The 20076-nt window shown below is 38.0% G+C and overlaps 1 protein-coding gene across 6 annotated transcripts in view; it reads left to right on the top strand.

Annotated features, from left to right (window-relative positions):
- Window positions 1–20076, top strand: part of LRRC4C (leucine rich repeat containing 4C) — a 204158-nt gene that overhangs the window by 103784 nt on the left and 80298 nt on the right. For 3 of the 6 annotated variants that reach the window (XM_030950587.1, XM_030950588.1, XM_030950592.1), the window contains exons 2-3: window positions 538–623; window positions 1829–1966. The gene's annotated coding sequence lies outside the window, so the exon portion shown is untranslated. Of the gene's footprint in view, window positions 1–537; window positions 624–1828; window positions 1967–8078; window positions 9955–20076 lie in introns of those variants that run through there. The other 3 variants (XM_030950589.1, XM_030950584.1, XM_030950590.1) reach the window with 1 other exon arrangement.

The following is a 20076-nucleotide window of genomic DNA, read 5'->3' as shown; positions in this document are numbered from 1 at the left end:
GTTGGCTCATCTTTGGAGAACACATTTTAACTGGAGCTGGATTTAGCAAATATTGCTGTGCTGCTTGTGAAAATAAGGCCCACTTGAAACATTTTAAGTGAAAGGTCATGTCCCTTGACCTCCTGATTTTTACAAAATGTATTTTCCATTAAGTTTTGAAAAACTTTTTTATTATTCTATTTTTTTAATATTAGCCCTTCTTATTGTTCAAAGACTATCAGTACTGTGATTCTTGAAGCCAGTAGTGCTCCTTATCTCTCAGAGATTTTTTTATATTTTATACTTCCCCTGGCATGCACAAAGGAGTGTAAAGCAAATGCAATTTAAAGGAAATGCAGCCTCAATCTAAGCTAGGAGAAAAGTGCAAGGAGAGAGAAATAGAAGGTCTGAAAAACCAAAAAGCATTTAGTATAACTCTGGATCAAATCCAGACTTCTGTGCATCACATCTTGTGGTTCCTTTTCTTTTTTCCCCACTCAAACAATTTATAATTATCATGATGTGCAGCTTCTTAAAACAATGTTGCATCCCTTACAGGTGTTTTATCCTGTTCATCACCAGAAGTAATCCTTTGAACAAGAAACTCTTCCCAAGACCTTGAAGATCAGATGTGATTCAGTAAGGTGAGTATTGATTTAATACTTAGTATTGATTTAATATTTAGTACCATTCCACCTGGGAATGAAGTTCAGAGAGTTTGTAGGAAAACTTAGCCTAAATAATCACAGAATAAAAAATAAATAAGAAGAAAATATTGTTTAATAATACAATAAAAATAAAATAATAATTGGAATATTTAAAATATTTTTTAAGAAAACAAATATTCTTTAAATAATCATTATTCTTGCCATCACATTCACCACTTGTGACTGACAGCATTTCTTCTTATTAGGGTGTCTAATGTGGGGTAAATAAAGAATGAGCAAAGTTCTCAACCACAGATTTTTTAAGAACTTTTCAAAGGACCCTGCCCTGATGGGGCCAAAGAAGTTTACTTGTATTAAACCTGTTTCCTCTCATTGTCTCCAAAATTTAGAATTATCTTTTCCCCTTGTAACATTTCCAGGGCTTAAGTGCAAATCCAATGAAAATTGGTCTTAGCTATTCTTCTGCTTATAGTGCTTTATGAAGTGAAAGCTATGGAACAATCTTGTCGTTTTAGAAATGACAATACAGCGGACTAGGCAGGCTATTTGGTCTGTTCTGGAGTGGCAGTAACCCAGTAAATTCCAAAAGAGTTTCAAGAGGCTCAGCATTGTCTTGTAGTGTTTCATCCATCTCTCTAAGATCATACTGAAAGTTGATTAGGTATTTCATATGCTCTTTAAATGATGTAGAGTTTTAATGTGTTTGTGGAGATAGAAGGGAGAGCTGAGCACCTGATGAGAAAATCCAGAGAAATTAAAATTGAAAAGTAATTTTTTAAGTAACCTATACCATAGCTCAGAACATCAGTGAGTATAAATACAGTGCTTCTTGCCTTTGTTCATTTCTAGGTCCTAAATTGTTCTCTGACTTCTCATCCTTCTGGTTTCTGTCAACATCTGTCAATGTAAATTTATACTACAACACGCTCAGGGATCTTAAATTATTTGATATCAGGCATTGACTGCTAGGGTACAGAAAAGAATGGTAATTATTTAGAGGGATGGCTTTTTTACCCTAATTGCTGCCTTATATTTTCCAATCTGCCTTGCCTGGTGTAGTGCACATCATGTGCTGATTATGGGGTTGGGTCATGCACGGACACCACTGAAAGACTTTACACTCCCTAAATAAAGGTGAGTCCTTCCCTTTTAACACATGCAGTATTATTTCCATTTTACAGGTAGAGAGGCAGGCGTGGAGAGAATCAAACAGCCCATTTTGAGACCATGAAAAGACTCTGGAAATACAATTCCAGTGAGTCCTGCCTATAACACTTTTGATGCCCACATCACTAGCAGCAGTACTACAAGCACCAACGGTAAGAAATCAAGTCCTTATGTAATATGCATTATAGTATTTCAATCCATTTGAATTTAGACAAATCTGGGAAAAAATCTTAGATTGTTTACTGGTGGCCAAGGATGAGCCATTAGTACTTTAAGGGAAAAAAAATAAAAGGAAAAGGGAGTAGAAAAAAACTGCTATGAAAGTACAGGGTTTTTTCATATTGACAAATGAGGATGAAGTGAAAATATTTTCTCATGTACAGATGATTCCCTAATGTTGGACATAGAAATAGAAGATGCTGAAGATACTAATGAAGTAATTTATTTTATTTGTACCTGAAAAGAGATCTTGAAAATTAAATTTATCTGAAATTTTCTTATTTTCTCCATTTTGACAATTTGCCCTCTCTATGCAACCTTTATTTTTCCTCCTCAGTTTATTGAAAGGTGTAACTTTCTTTGCATGGTTAAAGCAAACCATCCTGCTTGTTGTGATGAAAATTTAGAGATCTTGGATGTTACCTTTTCTTTGGCTCAGAAGTTAAATTGTAAATCTTTCCCCTGTATCAGAATTTCACTTTAAATAAATGTTAAACATAAGGACAAGGTAGGAAAATATGGCTGCTAGGTTGTCTCTCATCAAAGTTTTGAAGTATATGTGGTTAGGATTGAATTCTCAATATGTGGAAATTGTATTTTCCAGTCACAATAACTCCACAGGAGAAGAAATTAGGATGTTTGATACATTCATCCCTGTGTCAAATATTTTTGCTATTTAATATTCACTGAGGGGAAAAAAAAGGCTGTCACACTATAAAGATATTATTTTCAAACAGATGGATCATTCCTGCCCAAATCTAGTTGAGTATATCCTTAAATTTTCATTCTCAAAAATTTAATTTAAAAGAAACTATCTCTCTTTTTTACTCTACTAACATTTTCCAATCTCAATGATTTTACAATTGTGTGATTTAGAAAACCAAGTACATATTAAATGGGGCATGGATATAAAATAAAGAATGCTCTATTCTCATTTACACCTGCATTAATCTGGAGATGGTCCATTGAAATCAAAGGAGTAATTCCTCCCTATGGAATGAATTCATGACAGCTTAATGTCAATGGCGCTCAGTCCTAGAAAGGAGAGAATTCTGCTCAATCCAAATTCTAAGCCTGAAATTCGTAGCATAAGAAAATCACAGGATTTGGGTACTATTCTCAGAATAGCTATATGGTGAAAACACTTGAAATTTATATGTCCTAGTCAGAATTGCAACGCAATTCCAAGAGCTGAATTAGGAAACATTTACCTTTTTTCTTTCTTATATTTTTTCCTCGAAGCATAATTCATTTTAGAAAACAAAAGAGACCCTCTGCTAGTGCAGAATTGAATGCTAAGCACATAACTCTCATAAGTCCACAGTAAATGAGAAACTAAGAGCACTTCAGAAAAAATATTTTTACCAGTTAAATATGAGGTTTCTTATTTTCCTTTTATGTAAATACTTCTATGGACTGTTGAATTGCAGAATCCTAGAATACTGGAGGGTGGAAGGGACCTTCTAATGTCACATAGCCCATCCCCACTGCTCAAGCAGATTCACCTTGAGAAAATTGCCTGGTGTCATGTCCAGATGGCTTCTGAATATTACCAAGGGGGGAAGACTCCACAACCTCCTTGGGCAACCTGTGCCAGTGCTCTTACTGTCATAGTAAAAAATGTTTCATGATTTTCAGAGGGAACCTCTGGTGTTTCAGTGTGTGCCCACTGCCTCCGGTTCTGTCACTGGGCATCACTGGCTCCATCCCCTTTGCACCCTTCCTCCATGTACATGTAGACATTAATAAGATTCCACCAAGCCTCCTCTTCTCCAGTCTAAACAGTCTCAGCTCTTCCAACCTTTGCCCATAGGAAAAATGCTCCAGTATGTTGTCCTTATACTGCCTTGTTGGACTCTCTCCATTCTGTCCATGTCTCTCTTGTAGTGAGCAGCTCAGATCTCAACACAGCAGTCCAGGTGTGACCTCTCTGGGGCTGAGCAGAGGGGAAGAGGGGAAGAGTCACCTCCCTCCACCTGTTGGCAATGCTTTGCCTGGTGCAGCCCAGGATACCATTAGGCCCCTTGATCAGCTTGGGGAACTGATTTTGTCTCTGCATAACAGAAAATTTGACAATAAGTGACTCAGTTCCACAAGAAGAAATTCTAGAAAGTCTCTCCAAACAGCAGGCTGTTTTCAGTCATGGATGGTTAGCATGGAAGATGAAAATTTGTACAAATGTACAACAATTCTAAATTTGTCTTATTTACCCAACTGCGCACAGAACATGCAATAAACATACAGAAGTTTTGAGAATGTGTTTCCCTTCAAATGTAAAAAAGAAACCCCACCATTCAGTTCCAACTTTATCAGAAACAGTTGTTATTATGAAACTATGAAGAGATCAGTTTATTGAACAGTCAGGTACACATCCCTGTGCCAAAATCTTGTGCTGTGGTTTTATCCAGATTTTCCTGGAAGGAAGATATCTTTTCTTTTACTTCTTCCAAGCTGCTATAACCCAGTAGTAATTACTTGCAAAAAAAAAATCTCACTAGAACTGTAAACATCAGGGGAAAAAAAGCCCATGAAAATTAATAAATGAGGCAGTATCATTCAATTGCTAATTTTGATGGTATGCACCTGATTTTACTGCTTTTTGTATTAAATAAATTGAACAATAATCAGTGAAGTCACATAAACAGGAAATTATGTACTGTGGACTCCAATTACAATAGAATATTTACATTATTTCTTTTAGATTATATATGATATATTTTATATAGTCTGAGAGTTTTAGGAGATCCATTGAATTAATTAATTGATTAATAAGCTTGATCCTGGATCTGTGCAGTCAAAAGTATGTTTGTCAGCAAATTTTATTCCCTTTTGAAAGTAGTAAGCTGTAACAGAATTCAAGTACTCTCTCCATATGCAAACATATTCTTGTCAGCAAAACTAAATAAAATAGAGAGTATATTATGTTCCACCATTTTCTTTATGATTTCCTAATTTTTATTTAAAAGGATGGTGGGACTGTCAACTGACTTAGGAAAATGTTGCAGTTGTTTTTCACTTTGTCTAAATAAAGTGATCTGTTTTATGTTTTTTCCTCAAAATTTGGTTCTGTTTATTCAATTGCATGTTTCTCTTCTCCTTTGTTTAGGGTCAGAATCCTTTTCTCTTGGTCTTCAGCCACATTTCTCTTCCACCAAATGACTGAATATTGTGAATGTTTGGTCGTTTCCACTAGTCTCTTCCAGTGTTAGTCATACACAGAGTTCTGTAGCTGGCCTTGTCTGCTGGAAAGGAAAACAATCTATATAGCAATCTTTATAACAATCTGTTCTTCGTGTTTATGACGTGGATATTTGCCAGTACATACATTTGAATTTTGTTATCCTTCCATACTTAGGACTGGGCAAGATTGAAGGCAATATACAAACAACAGAGTTTCAAGGCAACAAAATACAATGTTCTGGAGGAAAAATGTAACAGTTCTCTCCAGAGTTAATGATAGCCTTTTAACATTTGATTAAGAAATGAGTTATTGTGATAGTACCAAAATATTTATTTAAAATAGGTTTCACACATGTGTGAAATATATGCTTCTAAAACAGATAAGTGCAATTATATTTTTTATTTTGTTTAGTATAAGGATATTTACTTTTTCATGTAGCATGGAATGTTATTCTGTAAATATTTCAAACTAGATTGCTTTTAAGTTATGTTCTAAGAAACTAATCACACTATCTTCTGTGTTTATTGGGTGATAAAGCCTAATTGATGTATTAAAGATAACAAACTTTGAGATCATATCATAGCCTAGAGCATGTTGCAGTTTTGATACATTTTTTTGTTTAGCCACACATATGCCAGCAAATATATAATCTTTGTATATAGAAAGATATGTAATATATTTAAGCAGTTATCTGTTGGAAATATGTATTTTGATGTCTTCGAAAATGCACATATTTCTATCATAAGTATCACTTTGAATCAACAGAGATACTGTAGCTACAGCAGAGTTTGTGTCTTAGATTCTGATTGGATGCCTAAAATTGTGTATCTTCTGCCTGACACCTGTATATTTGTTTAATTCAGTTATAGAAACCTTCCCTTTCACTCACAGATTCTTTAATAGTAGCAAGAATTTTTTCAGGAGCTTCTTGAAAAAACAATGGAGGAAACATATTAGACTGTGATGTTTTTATCCTTCTGGGAAAAGGAGCAACCTTGTGATTTTTTTTATTTTGAGTAGTTAAAAGAAAAAGGCTCTCAGAAGATGTTTGTAGACCCAAAATACACCAGCAGCATCAGTGAATCAGACAGGAACAAAATAAGCTCACCAACTGAGAAAAAGATTGTTACTTGTCAGCAAGTAACTTGTTACTTCATGTCCTACCACACTTGCAACCTTCCTCAAAAAAACCCAAAGACTTTTTCAGCATTTTTGAAAGACTCCTAGGTTTGGGTTATTTATTATTGCTACACACTCAGCCTTTCACCCATTGCAGGTAATTTGTGTTTGCCACCGATTTCAGGGATAGTAAGATCAGATGATAAATGTGCCCAGTTCCAGTTGCTTAACTTATATCTAGTAGGACCTTCTCATCAGAAAGCCTGTTGAGTCAGTAGAATAAATCTGAAACTCAATGTTAATGATTCAGTAAGTGTTACTTGACTGAATTCAGCTAGCTTATGGATTTTATAATTCTGGAAAAACTTCTAATATGACATAGAACTTACACTTTATTTTATATTCACATATATCAGTTTCACACAAAAGCTGAAGCCTGAGTAAGGATACCAAACATATGTTTACTATTTGAAGGAGGACTGAGCAAAGAGCTAGTTATATTACTTTGTGCATGGAATAACTCAGTTACTGCTTAATATTTAAAGTTTGCTATAATTACCATTAAAGCACCTGACTTTTTTTGGGGGGGGTTGTATGAAGGAGTTGGATCTATAAATAATGTCTTTCTGATTTTAAGAGAGACAAATGCCAGCGCATACATCACCCATTTTCCGTTTCCATGAAGTGAGTATTGTATCTGACCTTACACATACAAAATTTTCTGTAAAATTTCCATTGAACCTAGATCCCTGAGAGAAACAAGACATAAGCCCAATTCTGAGCACTTTAGGTAATATAGATACGTACATCTAACATACCTGGGTAAGCAGGTAAGAGCACAAAAAACATGTCAGTATTTCAGTAACTCAAATTAGAGAGCCAGTTCAGAAAACTCCAAACTGCATGTCTGAAGTCATTCTAATCAAACTGTGCCAGATTTGATAGGCGAGCCCAGATGTTGCATTGCTGCATTGTTGTCACAGCTTACTGAAGGTAGGACTTGAACTCATTGAAACCCTGAGCTGTTCAAAGGGCTTTTGCCCTTGAACTGCTGCCAAAATGGAATTTTAGGTAATTTTTATGTGCATACAAGTTTTAAACAAACATTGATTTCTGTAATTGGAAAACAGATTGTCTTTTGTTGCAGTGTGATCACAATGCAAATTATTTTCACTGTTACAGTTTTTGCCAAGATAACTTTATACCTTGTTTCATATTACTATTGTGCCTCTGCATTGTGGCCAGAGCTGGTACCTGTGAATACTGGTTGCCCTGTACTTCTTTTGCAAAGACAACTTTATACCTCATTTCATCTTGCTGTCATTTACTCTGCTTCATCGGCTAGGCTGGAACCTGAGAGCGCTGGTTGAGCTGTCAGAATCAGGCAGGCTTTTAAGAAAATGAGTTTTGACATTCCTTTCCTTAAGATGATCCCTTGTTTTTCAATTATTGCTTTCTGACTTGGAGATTTCTTAAGGTAACCCTGAGTTTGTTCCCAGTCTGTCAAGCAGGTGGCAGCAATGCCACGTCGGAGCAGCTCCCGGCCCCTTTCCCTGACATCAAGTGTTAATGCAATTGACCAATCAGTGCTAAGATGATGGGAGGTAATTGGGTAATTGTATTTTACTGATCACAAGCAAAGAAAAAGGGAAGGGGGGGGAGAGAAGAAGGGGAGAGAGGGGGGAAAGAAAGAAAGAAAAAGGAAAAAAAAAAAAAAAACCGAAAACGCAACAGAGGAAGAGGGGAGAGAACGGAAGGGGAGAAGGAGGAGTGTAGCCAGAGCGACCAGCCCTGGGACATTTGCAAATCCTAGGGTGCCACTGAAAGGTGGGGAGTAAGAGAAAGCCAGAGCGACTGAAAAACGGAGCTACTCCCAGCAACAACAGCAGCTGTCAGGAACTGGATACACATATACATGCGTCCCTACATGCTCACACGGGGAGAATTCAAGCTGCAGCTCATAGGAGGAGGGAAGCGTTTCGGCTGTGCAAAGGGCTATGCATGTCAGGGATGAAACTAAAAGCTGAAAGAAGCGGCTGCGCTCCTGGGACTGTGTCATCTTGGAAGGGAGGGAGGCAGGAAGGAAGGAAGGAAGGAAGGAAGGAAGGAAGGAAGGAAGGAAGGAAGAAAAGGGGGAAGATAACTGGCATGTGGAAGAAGATGGGAGACTAACTCACTGCCGTGCAGAAGGGAAATCCAACTTGTACATCTGAAATACACCAGGCTCAGCTTGGAAATGAGATCAGACCTGCATTGAAACACAGAAAGGGAGGAAAAGGGAGGCAGAGACGGGAGAGCTTTTATCCTTTTTCCTCTCTCTCTTTCCCTCTCTCTCCTCAAAGAAATAGAAGTTTATGCGTCTCAGTGCTTCTGGATTCATAGAGCTGCTGGACAAAAGATGGAGAGGAAGCTAAAATGAAAAGCAAAGTATGCTTCTGAAATTTACAGCTAAAAGGATAAATCACATCTTCTCGGGTTTCTTTGTGCCCCATCGGGGGAGTTTTAACGTCTGAAGGATTTTGAAAAGTGGGGGGGGAAGGTGAGAGTGGGCGTTAAAAATACCCATCCCAAGTGTTTAAAAAATAACGAGGTGATGGATTTATCCTTGACAGCTGGTGGGAACCTTGAATTTTTCCCTACTCCCTCCCTCCTTCGTTTCATTTAATGTGAAATTATGAAAATGCAGAGGAGTTGGAGGGAAGGCAAAAGGATATAACGTGGAGTTTGAAACAAGGAGAGGGTGCTGATGCTGTGGATTGCTGGCTTCTTGCCGAAATCAAAAATCCAATTGCGCACTGGGTTGTGATTGGAAATCTAATCAGATCTTTGGTGAGGGGGGAGAGAGACTAAAAGTTTATTGTTTTGACAGACAGGAATAAAAATTTAAATGCAAGAGGAGATTCTTTTCTAAAGGAGTGTGGGGGTATAGAGGAAAATAAGAATGGGAATCCCCATTCTAATGTGGAGACACATGGATTGGATAATTGATAGTGCAGCAAAGAAGGAGCAAAAGGAAAATTGTCTGGCAAGACCTGGATCCTAAGTGTCACAACAAAATTACATTAAAAGAATGCAGATGGAGGATTGCTTAAAAGGAAATACAGTTATTTCTGCTCTCCAGAGAAAAAACAAATAGAGAGCAATGGGGAGCAGTGGAGCCAGAGAGGCAGAAAACCTCAGAAAAAGGAAATTAAGCAAATGATCCACAGTGGAATGAAAAGTTTCAGAAACGAAAAGGACCATTCATCCTTCTCAAGGATTTTTGGTTTTTTCCTGTTATTTTAAACCACTACTCTTCAGTGGAGGCAACCATCAACATTACTACTACAGAAATTTTAAGCAGAAAAGTTGAAAGCCACCGAGAAAATAAGGACAGAGAAGAAGAAAGCAAACTGCCAGAGGGGGAGAGTTCAGCAGTGTTGGGTTGGATTGGCACCTGTATGGACTGAAATTGCTGGGAAATTGCAATTGGATATCCTTTCTTTTTTTTTTTTTTTTTAATTTCCTTTCTTGTTTTTAATTTTGTTTTGGTTGCTGAAATGAGATAGTTTTCTAACCCCTCCCCCACCCTGGTTTCTCATAATCACTCGGATTTCCAGCTGGATAGTCTTTGAGGATACAGTGAGTACACTTTTAATTTTATTATTTTTTGGAAAAGGAAATATGCCCCATTGCCTTTCTTCTTTCATCCTTATTCCTCTTTTCCCGGTCTTTTCCCCCACCTGAATAAAGAACCTGACTGGATTTTGATAATGGCTGGAGGGGGGGCAGTTGGGAAGAGAGAAGGGAAGAAATGAGGATAGAACTGAATTCTCACAGTAGCTCAAATTCCTAAAACTCGAGCCTTGATAGGGTGTTACAGACACCTGCCTGTGTGTCTCTATAGCATTTGTAAACGTTTGCTAGCAAAGAAATCTTTTGAGAAAGCCCTTGCAGTGAGTGGGGGGTGCTGCCTGATTGCCCAATCTCTACAAACGGATGCAAATTGCATGGTATTAGATGCACAGAGGAGGTTTATTTATTTACTAAGTGTTTAAAATAGTTCAAGGCTCTAATTTGAATGCTGGTATCAGTCTGATATTGCAGATCAATATGGTGTATTTACAGGAACATTTTATAATCAAGCAGGGGGGTGAAGGATGGCTTTTGGCGGGACTGGGGGGGGGGATGGGGGCAGGGGCTTTTAATGGATTTTGAGGATGCAGCTCCAAGAGAAATGACATGTTTTACACCCCATTGCTAAGAAAGGACAGTAATACTCAGAGAGAGGATATTCTCCTATTGAAGGGGAGTATAGGGAACTGCTGTACTGGTCACCCATGCCCTCTGGATCTCCTAGGAAATTCTTTGTGATTTTGTGGTGAATCCTTCAGGGTCCCCTTGGACTTTCATGGCAGTTAAAAGATATTTACTTTGATTGACAAGCAGTGAGAGGATTCTGAGCTGTCAGGAGAATTTCTCTATTATGCTGGTAATGAAAATAATTAAAAAGTGGCTTGTAAATGGTGGGCTTCAGAAATTAGCAATGTTGTGTATCAGACCAGTAAATATCTCTCACTTCCTGGAGAAATGTCGTGTGGGAGTGTGGAATAAAGGGAGGATAACATGATGTTTAAAATAGAGGTCCATGTTTTCCTGTGGGGAAGAGTGTTACTTCCGTCCCCTCTCCTGGCATGACTGCAGAGCTCGTGAGTAGGGAGTTTTCTTTCTTTTACTTCCCTTTCTGTCCTCCCTCACCTCTGCCCTCTTCAACCTTGGCCTTCACATGTTAAGGTTCCAGCTGAAGGTATTAGGCCAAAACTGGTGCAGAATGAGAGGAAGAAACAACTAATTAAATGAACCTTTGAATAGGAATGGGTTTTTGTGGGGTTCTTTTTGCAGGCAGGGTGCAGAACTAGCTTTGCCACTCATTTTACTTTTCTCTAGCAGCAATATTCTGGAGAAGGGGAGAGCGGTCAGGGAGGAAAGAAGTGTTGGTAGATCCAGATTTTAGCTCTTTTCATTTCTGGCAGCATTTCTCACTTCACAAGCTGCCTGCATGAAACAACACAAAAAAGGGCTGTAACTACCCTGGATAAATACATAAACCATTATTAGCCTCTTTGTTTTTTCCCCATTTCTTCATTCACTTACATCACTACTGTTACTTCATGTAAATGTCCTGAATCTTTTGGTGTAATGGAAATGAGAACTTCTGCCCCCAAATATGTCCCATGTGCTTCTGTTTGGAGATCATGCCTCTTAAATATTGGCTATTTGAAAAGGATTAATCAATTCTGCACCTAAGGAAATCTCTGGGAGTTTTTGTTTGGCCACGCGAACAAATCCGACCCTTTGTGCAGTTGTGTTCAGGAAAAAAAGGAAGCAGGCACAGCAAAAATTGTTCCTTCCAGCTCCAATTGCTCTCATCCTTCTCAATATAGCTAAATTGTTTTAGTGTGAAGTGCTTTAGCCTCCTTTTTTTTCTCTAGGCCCATGTTTCCTGGTGGGACACTAAATGGGTAATAAGTTTTTCAGCATCTGAAAACAAGTGCAAAACTCTCTCTTGTTTATTCCTTCATGTATCGTGATAAGTCTGTGCCCTGTTGTGGGCTACACTTACATCAGCAGTTGCAGCAATAGAAAAGCTAAATTTATGTTAAGCTGCTGCTCAGTAATTACTGAAGGAAAAAGAGGCTGGCTAAGGAAAAGGCGTCTCCAAGCTTTTCCCTGGAGTGCTGTCAAGTGAACACATAAACAGAAAATTTGATAGAGCAGCTCCAGTTTTGGCCAGTAGAAAGCTGTCATAGGTGCCCCATTCATTTTGTACAATAACTAGCAGGAGTATTTTCTTGACGTGATAAAGAAGCACTGGGAAAATTTAGTCACCAGTTTGGGCTGAAATAGGCAAACCTTATCAACATTAAAAAGCTAGGGATGTGTGTCTGCTTCCAAAGAGGCAACAGTTTCACACTTCAGTGAATCATTCACTTAATACAGTGGCCAAAAGACACATGGAACAGCCCAGAGTTTAACTCCTTCAATATCAAAGCCCAGAGTTTAACTCCTTCAATATCAAACTGGGAATGAATATAGCATTTCTCAGCATTTGCGCTGAGGCTTATCCAGAGCCCAAAGGGCTGATCATAAAATAAATAGCCTAAATATTAAACCAAACATCCAGCCAAGTGGAAGCAACATATCTCCTCAACCAGAAGCAGGAGCCGGTCGTCCCTGCTACTTCCCTCACAGGTGTCTGAGCACAGATGTGCCATTCAATGGCATATGCTGGTCCTGAGGGCTGTCTCCTTTTCAAACCATGGATGATATTTTTGGTAGTGACCCCAGGAAGCTGGGATTTTAGCACTGTACAGGGAACAATTTTATGTATATTTAGGCACAAATGGAGGAGGAAAGATAAAGCTGTATTGGAAGGTCCTGCTCTGCTTGGTCTAATTGTTTTCCAGAATGTCAGAGATCAAACCTCAAATTTCAGGCAAAGTGTAAGTTTTTAATGCAAGGAGGTGGCTGCTCTATGTCTTTTCTCATGTCAGGAATGATTTGTACTGATCTAGAATTGAAGCAGGCTCAGTTTGCGGGAGCGGCAAATTGTGTCACATTATCTCCCAGCCTGATATCGCTGACAACTGAAAAATGAGCTTTTAAATTAGGTGAGACCCAAGAAAAAATGCTGTAGATGTGAGCCAATACAAGCAATTATGTGGGACTGGAGAAAAACAAAGGGATTCCAGAAGTGTTGCTATGGCTTCCTATATGTAGGCTTTAAAATTATTTCCCTGTGACCTAAAAAGCTGTCTCCTATTTGATGTGAAAATTCTTGCTGTTGCAATATGAGGCAGGAAGATTTTGGATGGGGCTCAAGACAGGATTTTAGCACATTTTGAGAGAGCTTGTTGCTGGTGAAAAATCCCAAGCCAGGCTAGCCAAGTTGCAGCATATTCGCTGAAGGAGTGCACTGTGCACTCAGCAGCAGCATGAGAGAGCCTCCATCTCTGTCTTGCCAGAGTGTCTTTGTGTTGGCTTGGAGATATGCTTTTGTTTCTGATGGCTAGTGAGGGAACAAGGGGAGGAGGGAGGGTGATGGAATTAGTGCCATTTCCAGTCTTAGATGAAAATTACTCTGAAGATATTCATGTTGGAACCTGCTAAGTATTTTCTAGAGTAGTGAAGCTGACTGGATTTTGGGTTAGTATTCTCAGGGGCCTTTCATCCCATTACCAGCTGCTCTGTGACAGTCATAAACAAAAACAAGCCTCCTTCAGCCCCCACAGGATAACCCAGATGAGAAGGATTTAGAAATAGCAGCATCTATGCTGATCTGGAAGGTGGCCGTGCAGCATGCTTGACTCTGGCAGCTTAGAGAAGGAGCAGCCTTTGGAAAGGATTCTGCCTCTACTTCCTGTCATGGCAGAAGGCTTTGGGGATTGGCTTGTGACACTTTAGAGTGGTTCATTTGATGACTTTATTTGCATTAAAAAAAAGGTATCTGTTATTTGACTGTACTCTCATGGTCATTTTTTTGATCCTAAGGGGTAGAAATGGGGACACAAGAAGGGAGATCATTATGCCAGTGGTGTGTTTTGCTTGCATATTCACAAGCTGCAATACATGGAAGTGAATTAATGCATAGTTCCTGGTAGGGGGCCTGGATATTTTGCTATCTGTTAGTGAAAAAGGCAAAAATCAGAAGCTTGTGCATGCACGCAATAAAAGAGAATCAGGATTTACATTTGGTATCCAAGGAAGCGAGAGCAGAATCCTGCAGGGCTTTCTGTTCATTGTTTAAATGTTGCCATAGAGATATCTCAGGGCACAAGTTACATGTTTTCCTCTTCTAGAGTTGAGCTTCACTTCTCTCTCTCAATCTCCCTCTCCCTCTGTCTTTCTCAATATTCTAAACTGCCAGGAATATCTCCACAGCAGAACTTTGCACAGCAATAGGAAAAGGTGTTTGCAAGCTGCATTATCTGATGGCATATATGCCTGTATACTCTTCACTGATACTTGCTAATATGTTGGAAACCCAGTTAGAAGGAAATTGTTGGACAGGAGTGTGAGACTTGTTGTCATTAGGACATGGAGCATATTACAATATTTTCTGTAGTGGTGATATGTTAATTGGATAGCTGCAGGCAAGCAAAGTGTAGCAGTCGCTGGCAATTAGAAACAACAATGAACTTTCCAGGACTAGATCTATTCCTTGGGCATATTAAAATACATTTCAGGTATATACCATAGCTTGTGTAAATTTAAATATTAACATATATCTTGAAATTCTGTTTTCACAGTGCCAAGACAAGATTTACCTTTGCTGCTTGTGAAAGGGAGAGAGGCAGCATCAGACCACTGAATAAAATCTGCCATAGTTTTGCTGCCAAGCTTGTACTTGTTGTGTCAGGACTGTGGGGGAGCAATATAACCAGGAACCAGCAGAACTAAAAAGGAAACCAAGCACCCTCAAAACAAAGCAAAATATTCCATCAACAATCATTTGATTTGCAATTAGATAAAGCTTACTCAGAAGTTTCACAGCAAGATAAGTTAAATAAATGATGTTTTCTCTGCAAATGAGCAGCAATTCAGAGCATTCATTAATGCTCTTTGTGTTTGAGGGATCAGTTAGTTAACAGCTATGGAATTATGGGATTCATATCATCCTGTGCATTAAAATAATCCTCAGAAATATGGATGTGATTGCCTTTCATATTTGTACAGACACTACAGTATGACCTGACCTCTAGACAGCCCAGGAGTTGGTGCTTTTATTTCACCATACATATAAGAGCCATTGCCCAAAGGATCTGACTTGATGCTGAAAAACAGTGGTAGTAAGTTTCAGAAAGTATTAGTGTCCTTCAGATCTGCAGCATATTTTGATTTTGCTTACAAACCTCTCTTCACTTTCATGGAAATAATCCCTTCCATGCCAAGTTACATTGGAAATAAAGGCAAGCGCACAAAGAGCCTGGTCATCCTTGTGGGGGTGCAGCAAGAGTCATAACAGTGCAGGTTTCCTCACACTGCTTATCATCACACCTTAGACATGATCTTAAGCTGACGACTATCTTAAGCAGGCACTAATTCTGTTCATGTGCTTTGAACTTAGCCCAGAATCCTTGCAATGGCAAAAAGGTGGCCACCTGTGGCTGGGATGGGGGCTACTCACCTCACTTCTCATGCACTGTACTCACTCATCAAGTTACTGAAGATCACCAGGTTCCATTGTATTAATTGGAAATTATGATGGTAGGGAATAGAGGAGGAAATTTTCATCATACTGAATCCTCATCAGCTATAAAGCAACATTTAACTTTCTTGTAAATCTGCAAAAACAGCTATTAGTGGACTGTTCATGTAAGAGAAGAGGGTGACAGTCTTTCCTTGAACTGGTAAAAGTGAGATTTTTGTCTTGCAGGAATTAATTAGAAGAATTGGTTTTTTTTATTCACTATTGCTCATTTTTTAGTCATCATTTAGCATTGTAAAGTGTATGAGCTAGTTGGCTCTGTAATAACCCTTCCATGCAACCAGTTTAATTCTTTTTACATTTATTTTCTTCTGTCATTGCGAGAACATAAACCCAGTTTTGCTCCAACTGATCTCAATAAGATATTTAGTAATTACTTCAGCAGGACAGATCTTGCTCTGTAGGTTTTTGTTTTCTTTTTTCTTTATTTCCAGAACTAAATAATCAAATAAGTATTTATATTTACAGATATAAAAAGATGATCTGAATGCCATGTTAAGTTAATATGCTACAAGTTTCAGAATTTCCAAAAGCTCTATGCTCCTTTGCCCTCCCTGCTGACATTCCAAGTGTTAGTGCACCTTTTTCATCAGTGTGTAATGGAATAATTGATGAATTAATCTCATTGCAACAGCAAAACCTGATCTTATATTATCAAAAGTAGCTGTTTTTAAAGTTAGATATTTTAGGTCTGAATTCTCAGCCTTAGGATGGTGTAATCTCTGTGTATTGATTATGCAGGTCAATAACTGAATATTGTGACATGTTAGAATCATTTTAACAAAAATGCTATAGTTTTTATTTTAAAAGAGGCTAGAAGAGGTTTTACAGGGCCAGAAGGAAGTGGGTTAAGGAATCATACTTTTCTCTCCCTCAATACATGCAAGTTTCAAATGAAATGTGCACAAATATATTCAATTCCATGAGCTTCTTTGCCAAAGGGCATATATGCTGTGTTAAAGAGTTCTTTGCTTAGCCGTTTGGTTTTACAAGGATTTTCTTTGCCCCTACTCAGTTTGTGAGCCCTTATTGGACAGGCGGCTTCTTCTACAAGTGATTATATATTATTTTTCCTGAGGAAAGCTTTTATATTTGCTACATCCGTTAGAGAACTGAGGTTCATTTTTGTTAAGGTTGTTGATGACACAGCCACCAGAGGGGAAGGATGGTGACCCCATTAGCCTTTCAGGTTGCTCATATGCAGTGCACAGTCTACTACTTCAATAAGAGTTTTATTGCATTTAACGCCCGTGTGAATTTTGACTGTATATGGTGCAGGGAATTAAAACCATAATGGATTTCTCCTTTGAACCAGAAAGAGGTCAGAAAACCTCACCTTCAGTGAATGTTCATGTTGATATCCCTCTTTCTGTAATGTGCATTTTCCTGAGTGGTCTGGCCCTGAAGATTGAGTTACATACATTAAGTGAAGGCCTGGAGGTATCTGTGTAAGACTACTGAATCAAACCATAGTGGAGGATGGCTCAGTCCTTAGGTTACTTTCCATAACATGTGGAAAAAATAATTGCATTTTTTAATGGGAAATTTCAGGTTTGAGGATATGTATGAAAATGTCATGCAGCAGTAGTAGAATGTAATTAAGAGTTGCAAAGAAGTATAGATAATAAATTCCTATCACAAAAGTTATTGCATCTAATTTAAAATATCACCCAGATAAGTCTTTTTTTTGTCTGTGGCAAAGAAAGGTGAAGTAGATGATTACCTATGGGCAAATCAAAGATAAAAAGCAATCAGCGATGCTGCTTCAGAAATACTTGTCTTCTAAACCTGAGAAAAACTATGGGAAAAATTTATTGGAAAGGATATATAAACAGAAGGCTATGTATATAAACAGGTCAGTTTCTAGGAATATATTTTTTTGCCATGAAAAAACCTACTTTAAAGAAGAATTTATATTTGACTTTGAGTCTGTCTTTGATACAAGGGAAAATGACATGAAAATTTAACAATTACACCAAAAATTATATCAAAACAAACTAGTTCATAGTAGGGAAAAAAGAGGAAATCATATAACAACCTCTATTAAAAATAAGGTATAAAAGGAGTACAATTGATGTCATAGGAGAGCAGTGTTGTGATTGTGTGGAAGTCTTAGAATACACCAGAAATGAGGGAGTATTGCTGTTGTTTTTGTTGTTTTTATTGGCCACATCCTGTGAAGAGCTATTGGCAATAGTGATGCATCCCTGTCAGAATAATTCAATTAATATTTCTATTCTGTATCTGGAAAAATTATTATTAATTTTTTTATTATGAAAAGAGAAAGCAAGTGAAAAGATTTTGGGGAATATTTATTAGGGGACAAATAGTAGTGCTTTACTTTTTCAAAAAGTTGTCTAGAGTATACATCTAGAAGACTTTCTAATGCTACAGGTGAAACTTATATGGATGTGGTAACCATTGTCCATTTCCCCTGGCATAAATTTTAGGCAAAGTAACTGAAAATACAATATAGGATTCAACTGGTAGAAACTTAAGGCAGGGAAAACTTTAATATTGATAGTATGGTATTATGGGAATGATACTTTTATACTGCCTGGCTGTAGACAGAAGTTACCATGGAAATAAAGTACACTCAAACTTTAAAAAACATGGGATATTCAAGTAGCTTAGAAGCACTTGTAAGATGTTTAAGAGTAAGTATTGTGAGGAAATATTTTTTAATGGATTATACGGATATTGTAACTCTTTTTACAATAATAATACCAATGTTCCAGCAAAATAATTGACAGAAAATTACACTTAATATAAGAGTAGAGCCCACAGTTAGCAAAATTACCTTGATAAGAGTGTCTGTTAGGATGGGTATGTGAGGGCAAACTGAGTGAATAGGATTAACTGAGCTGAGAGGACATTTCCTAGAACTGACGGCTAAAGAGAATTGGAAAAAAACCCAAAACAAACAGATAGAAACCTCTAAACTAGGAAAAAAGTACAAACATCCCTCCAATAATCAAAAATAATAATGAAAGCGCCATGAAACAATACTTGAATAAGAGTCTAAAAGAAGCATGAAGTTTTTAAAGCATAAATGGCTGGACAGGTTAGAGAAACAGGGCAAAACCACTTCTGTGATTTTGCCCGACATTGACCCCTCCCTTTGCAGCCTTCAGTTTGGTCTGACCAAGCTGTGCGGGGCACCATGAGGAGCCAACATCAATCTGGTGGTGTGACTGCACAGGGTGACCTGCACCTTGTAAGAGCATGCATGAGCTGGGAGTGCTTTCTTCCCAGCCTGTCCACTGGCAGATAGCATGGGAATACCCCAAATTGGAAACCCGTGTCCTGAGAGGTGGTGTGAGCAAGCAGGGGAGCCTGTGCTCCCAGCAGTGTGGGTGTGCTCATAACCAGCATGGCCTGTGAAGATATCTGAGTGATTCGGCTTTAGAGGATTAATTATATTAAGTTTTTTAAAAGTTTTTAGGCATTTATTACCATTTTTAAAGTGTCCAGTATGGTGGGGTTTTTGTTGTGTTGTTGCTCCTGAGCTGGCAGAGAGTGCCAGTTAATTAAATGTCTTTGGCCATAGTGATGTGATTTCAATCACATGCATTGAGAAGTTTTCCCTTGAGAACAAGTGAGGCAGCATGATAAATAAGACAGGCATACTGAGTAATGTTGGATGCTAAATGTGACATATAAGAAGGACAAATTCTGAATGAGGGACACTCTGTAAAACCAACTCTGAAGAGAATTTGATATTGCAACAGGCAAGAATTTCCACATGAGCTCCTACTGTGCTAGTGTTAAAAAATATTATGACATTCCAGAGAAACAGAATAGTGATTTTACCAATGTCAGTGGGAAAACTGGAATGCTGTTTGCATATGAATTTGTCCACAGTTTAAAAATTTTGTTGAAAAGAAGAGAGCCAAAAAATATTCAGTGCTGAATAAAAAAGGAAAGGTTTAGTACTTTACCATCAATCTATACATTAAGAAGCTCAAGAACTGATGTGATTTGTTTAAGAGGAAAAAAAAATAGATGTTTAAATGTTTTCTAATATACTAAATAAAATTCTAAGACAAAGCAATAGATTCTGCTGAGGTCTCATAAATTCATGCTAGAAATTAAGGGTATAATTTTCATGTTGAAAATAATTTATCATTTTAAAAATTTGCAGAGAAGTATTTTCTCTATCTCTTGGGGTCCTTGTCTTTGTGGAGGACTGTTGTAGTGAAGTGTGCCTTATTTTGTTTTGTATATTTTGACAATTCAGAAAGGCAGAGTAGATGATTCTGAGGTTCCTGCACCTGCAGGTAGAAGGAATGTAGCCTGAGCACCTATAACCAGGCTTCCAATCCTGTCATCAACATATATATGTAGCTATGAGCAAAATACCCCAAAGGATGTCACTCTGCAGTCCATCATTCCCTCTCTGCTGAGATTGTTATCAGAACACCAAAGAAGTTTTTCAGTCATCTGCTGCTTTATGACAGTACTCTGACTCAGTGCCTCAGACTTCTGCTTGATTG

The sequence above is a fragment of the Camarhynchus parvulus genome, chromosome 5, assembly GCF_901933205.1.
Source record: "Camarhynchus parvulus chromosome 5, STF_HiC, whole genome shotgun sequence".
NCBI classification, from domain to species: Eukaryota; Metazoa; Chordata; class Aves; order Passeriformes; family Thraupidae; genus Camarhynchus; species Camarhynchus parvulus.
This window is presented reverse-complemented; position numbering and strand designations above follow the sequence as displayed.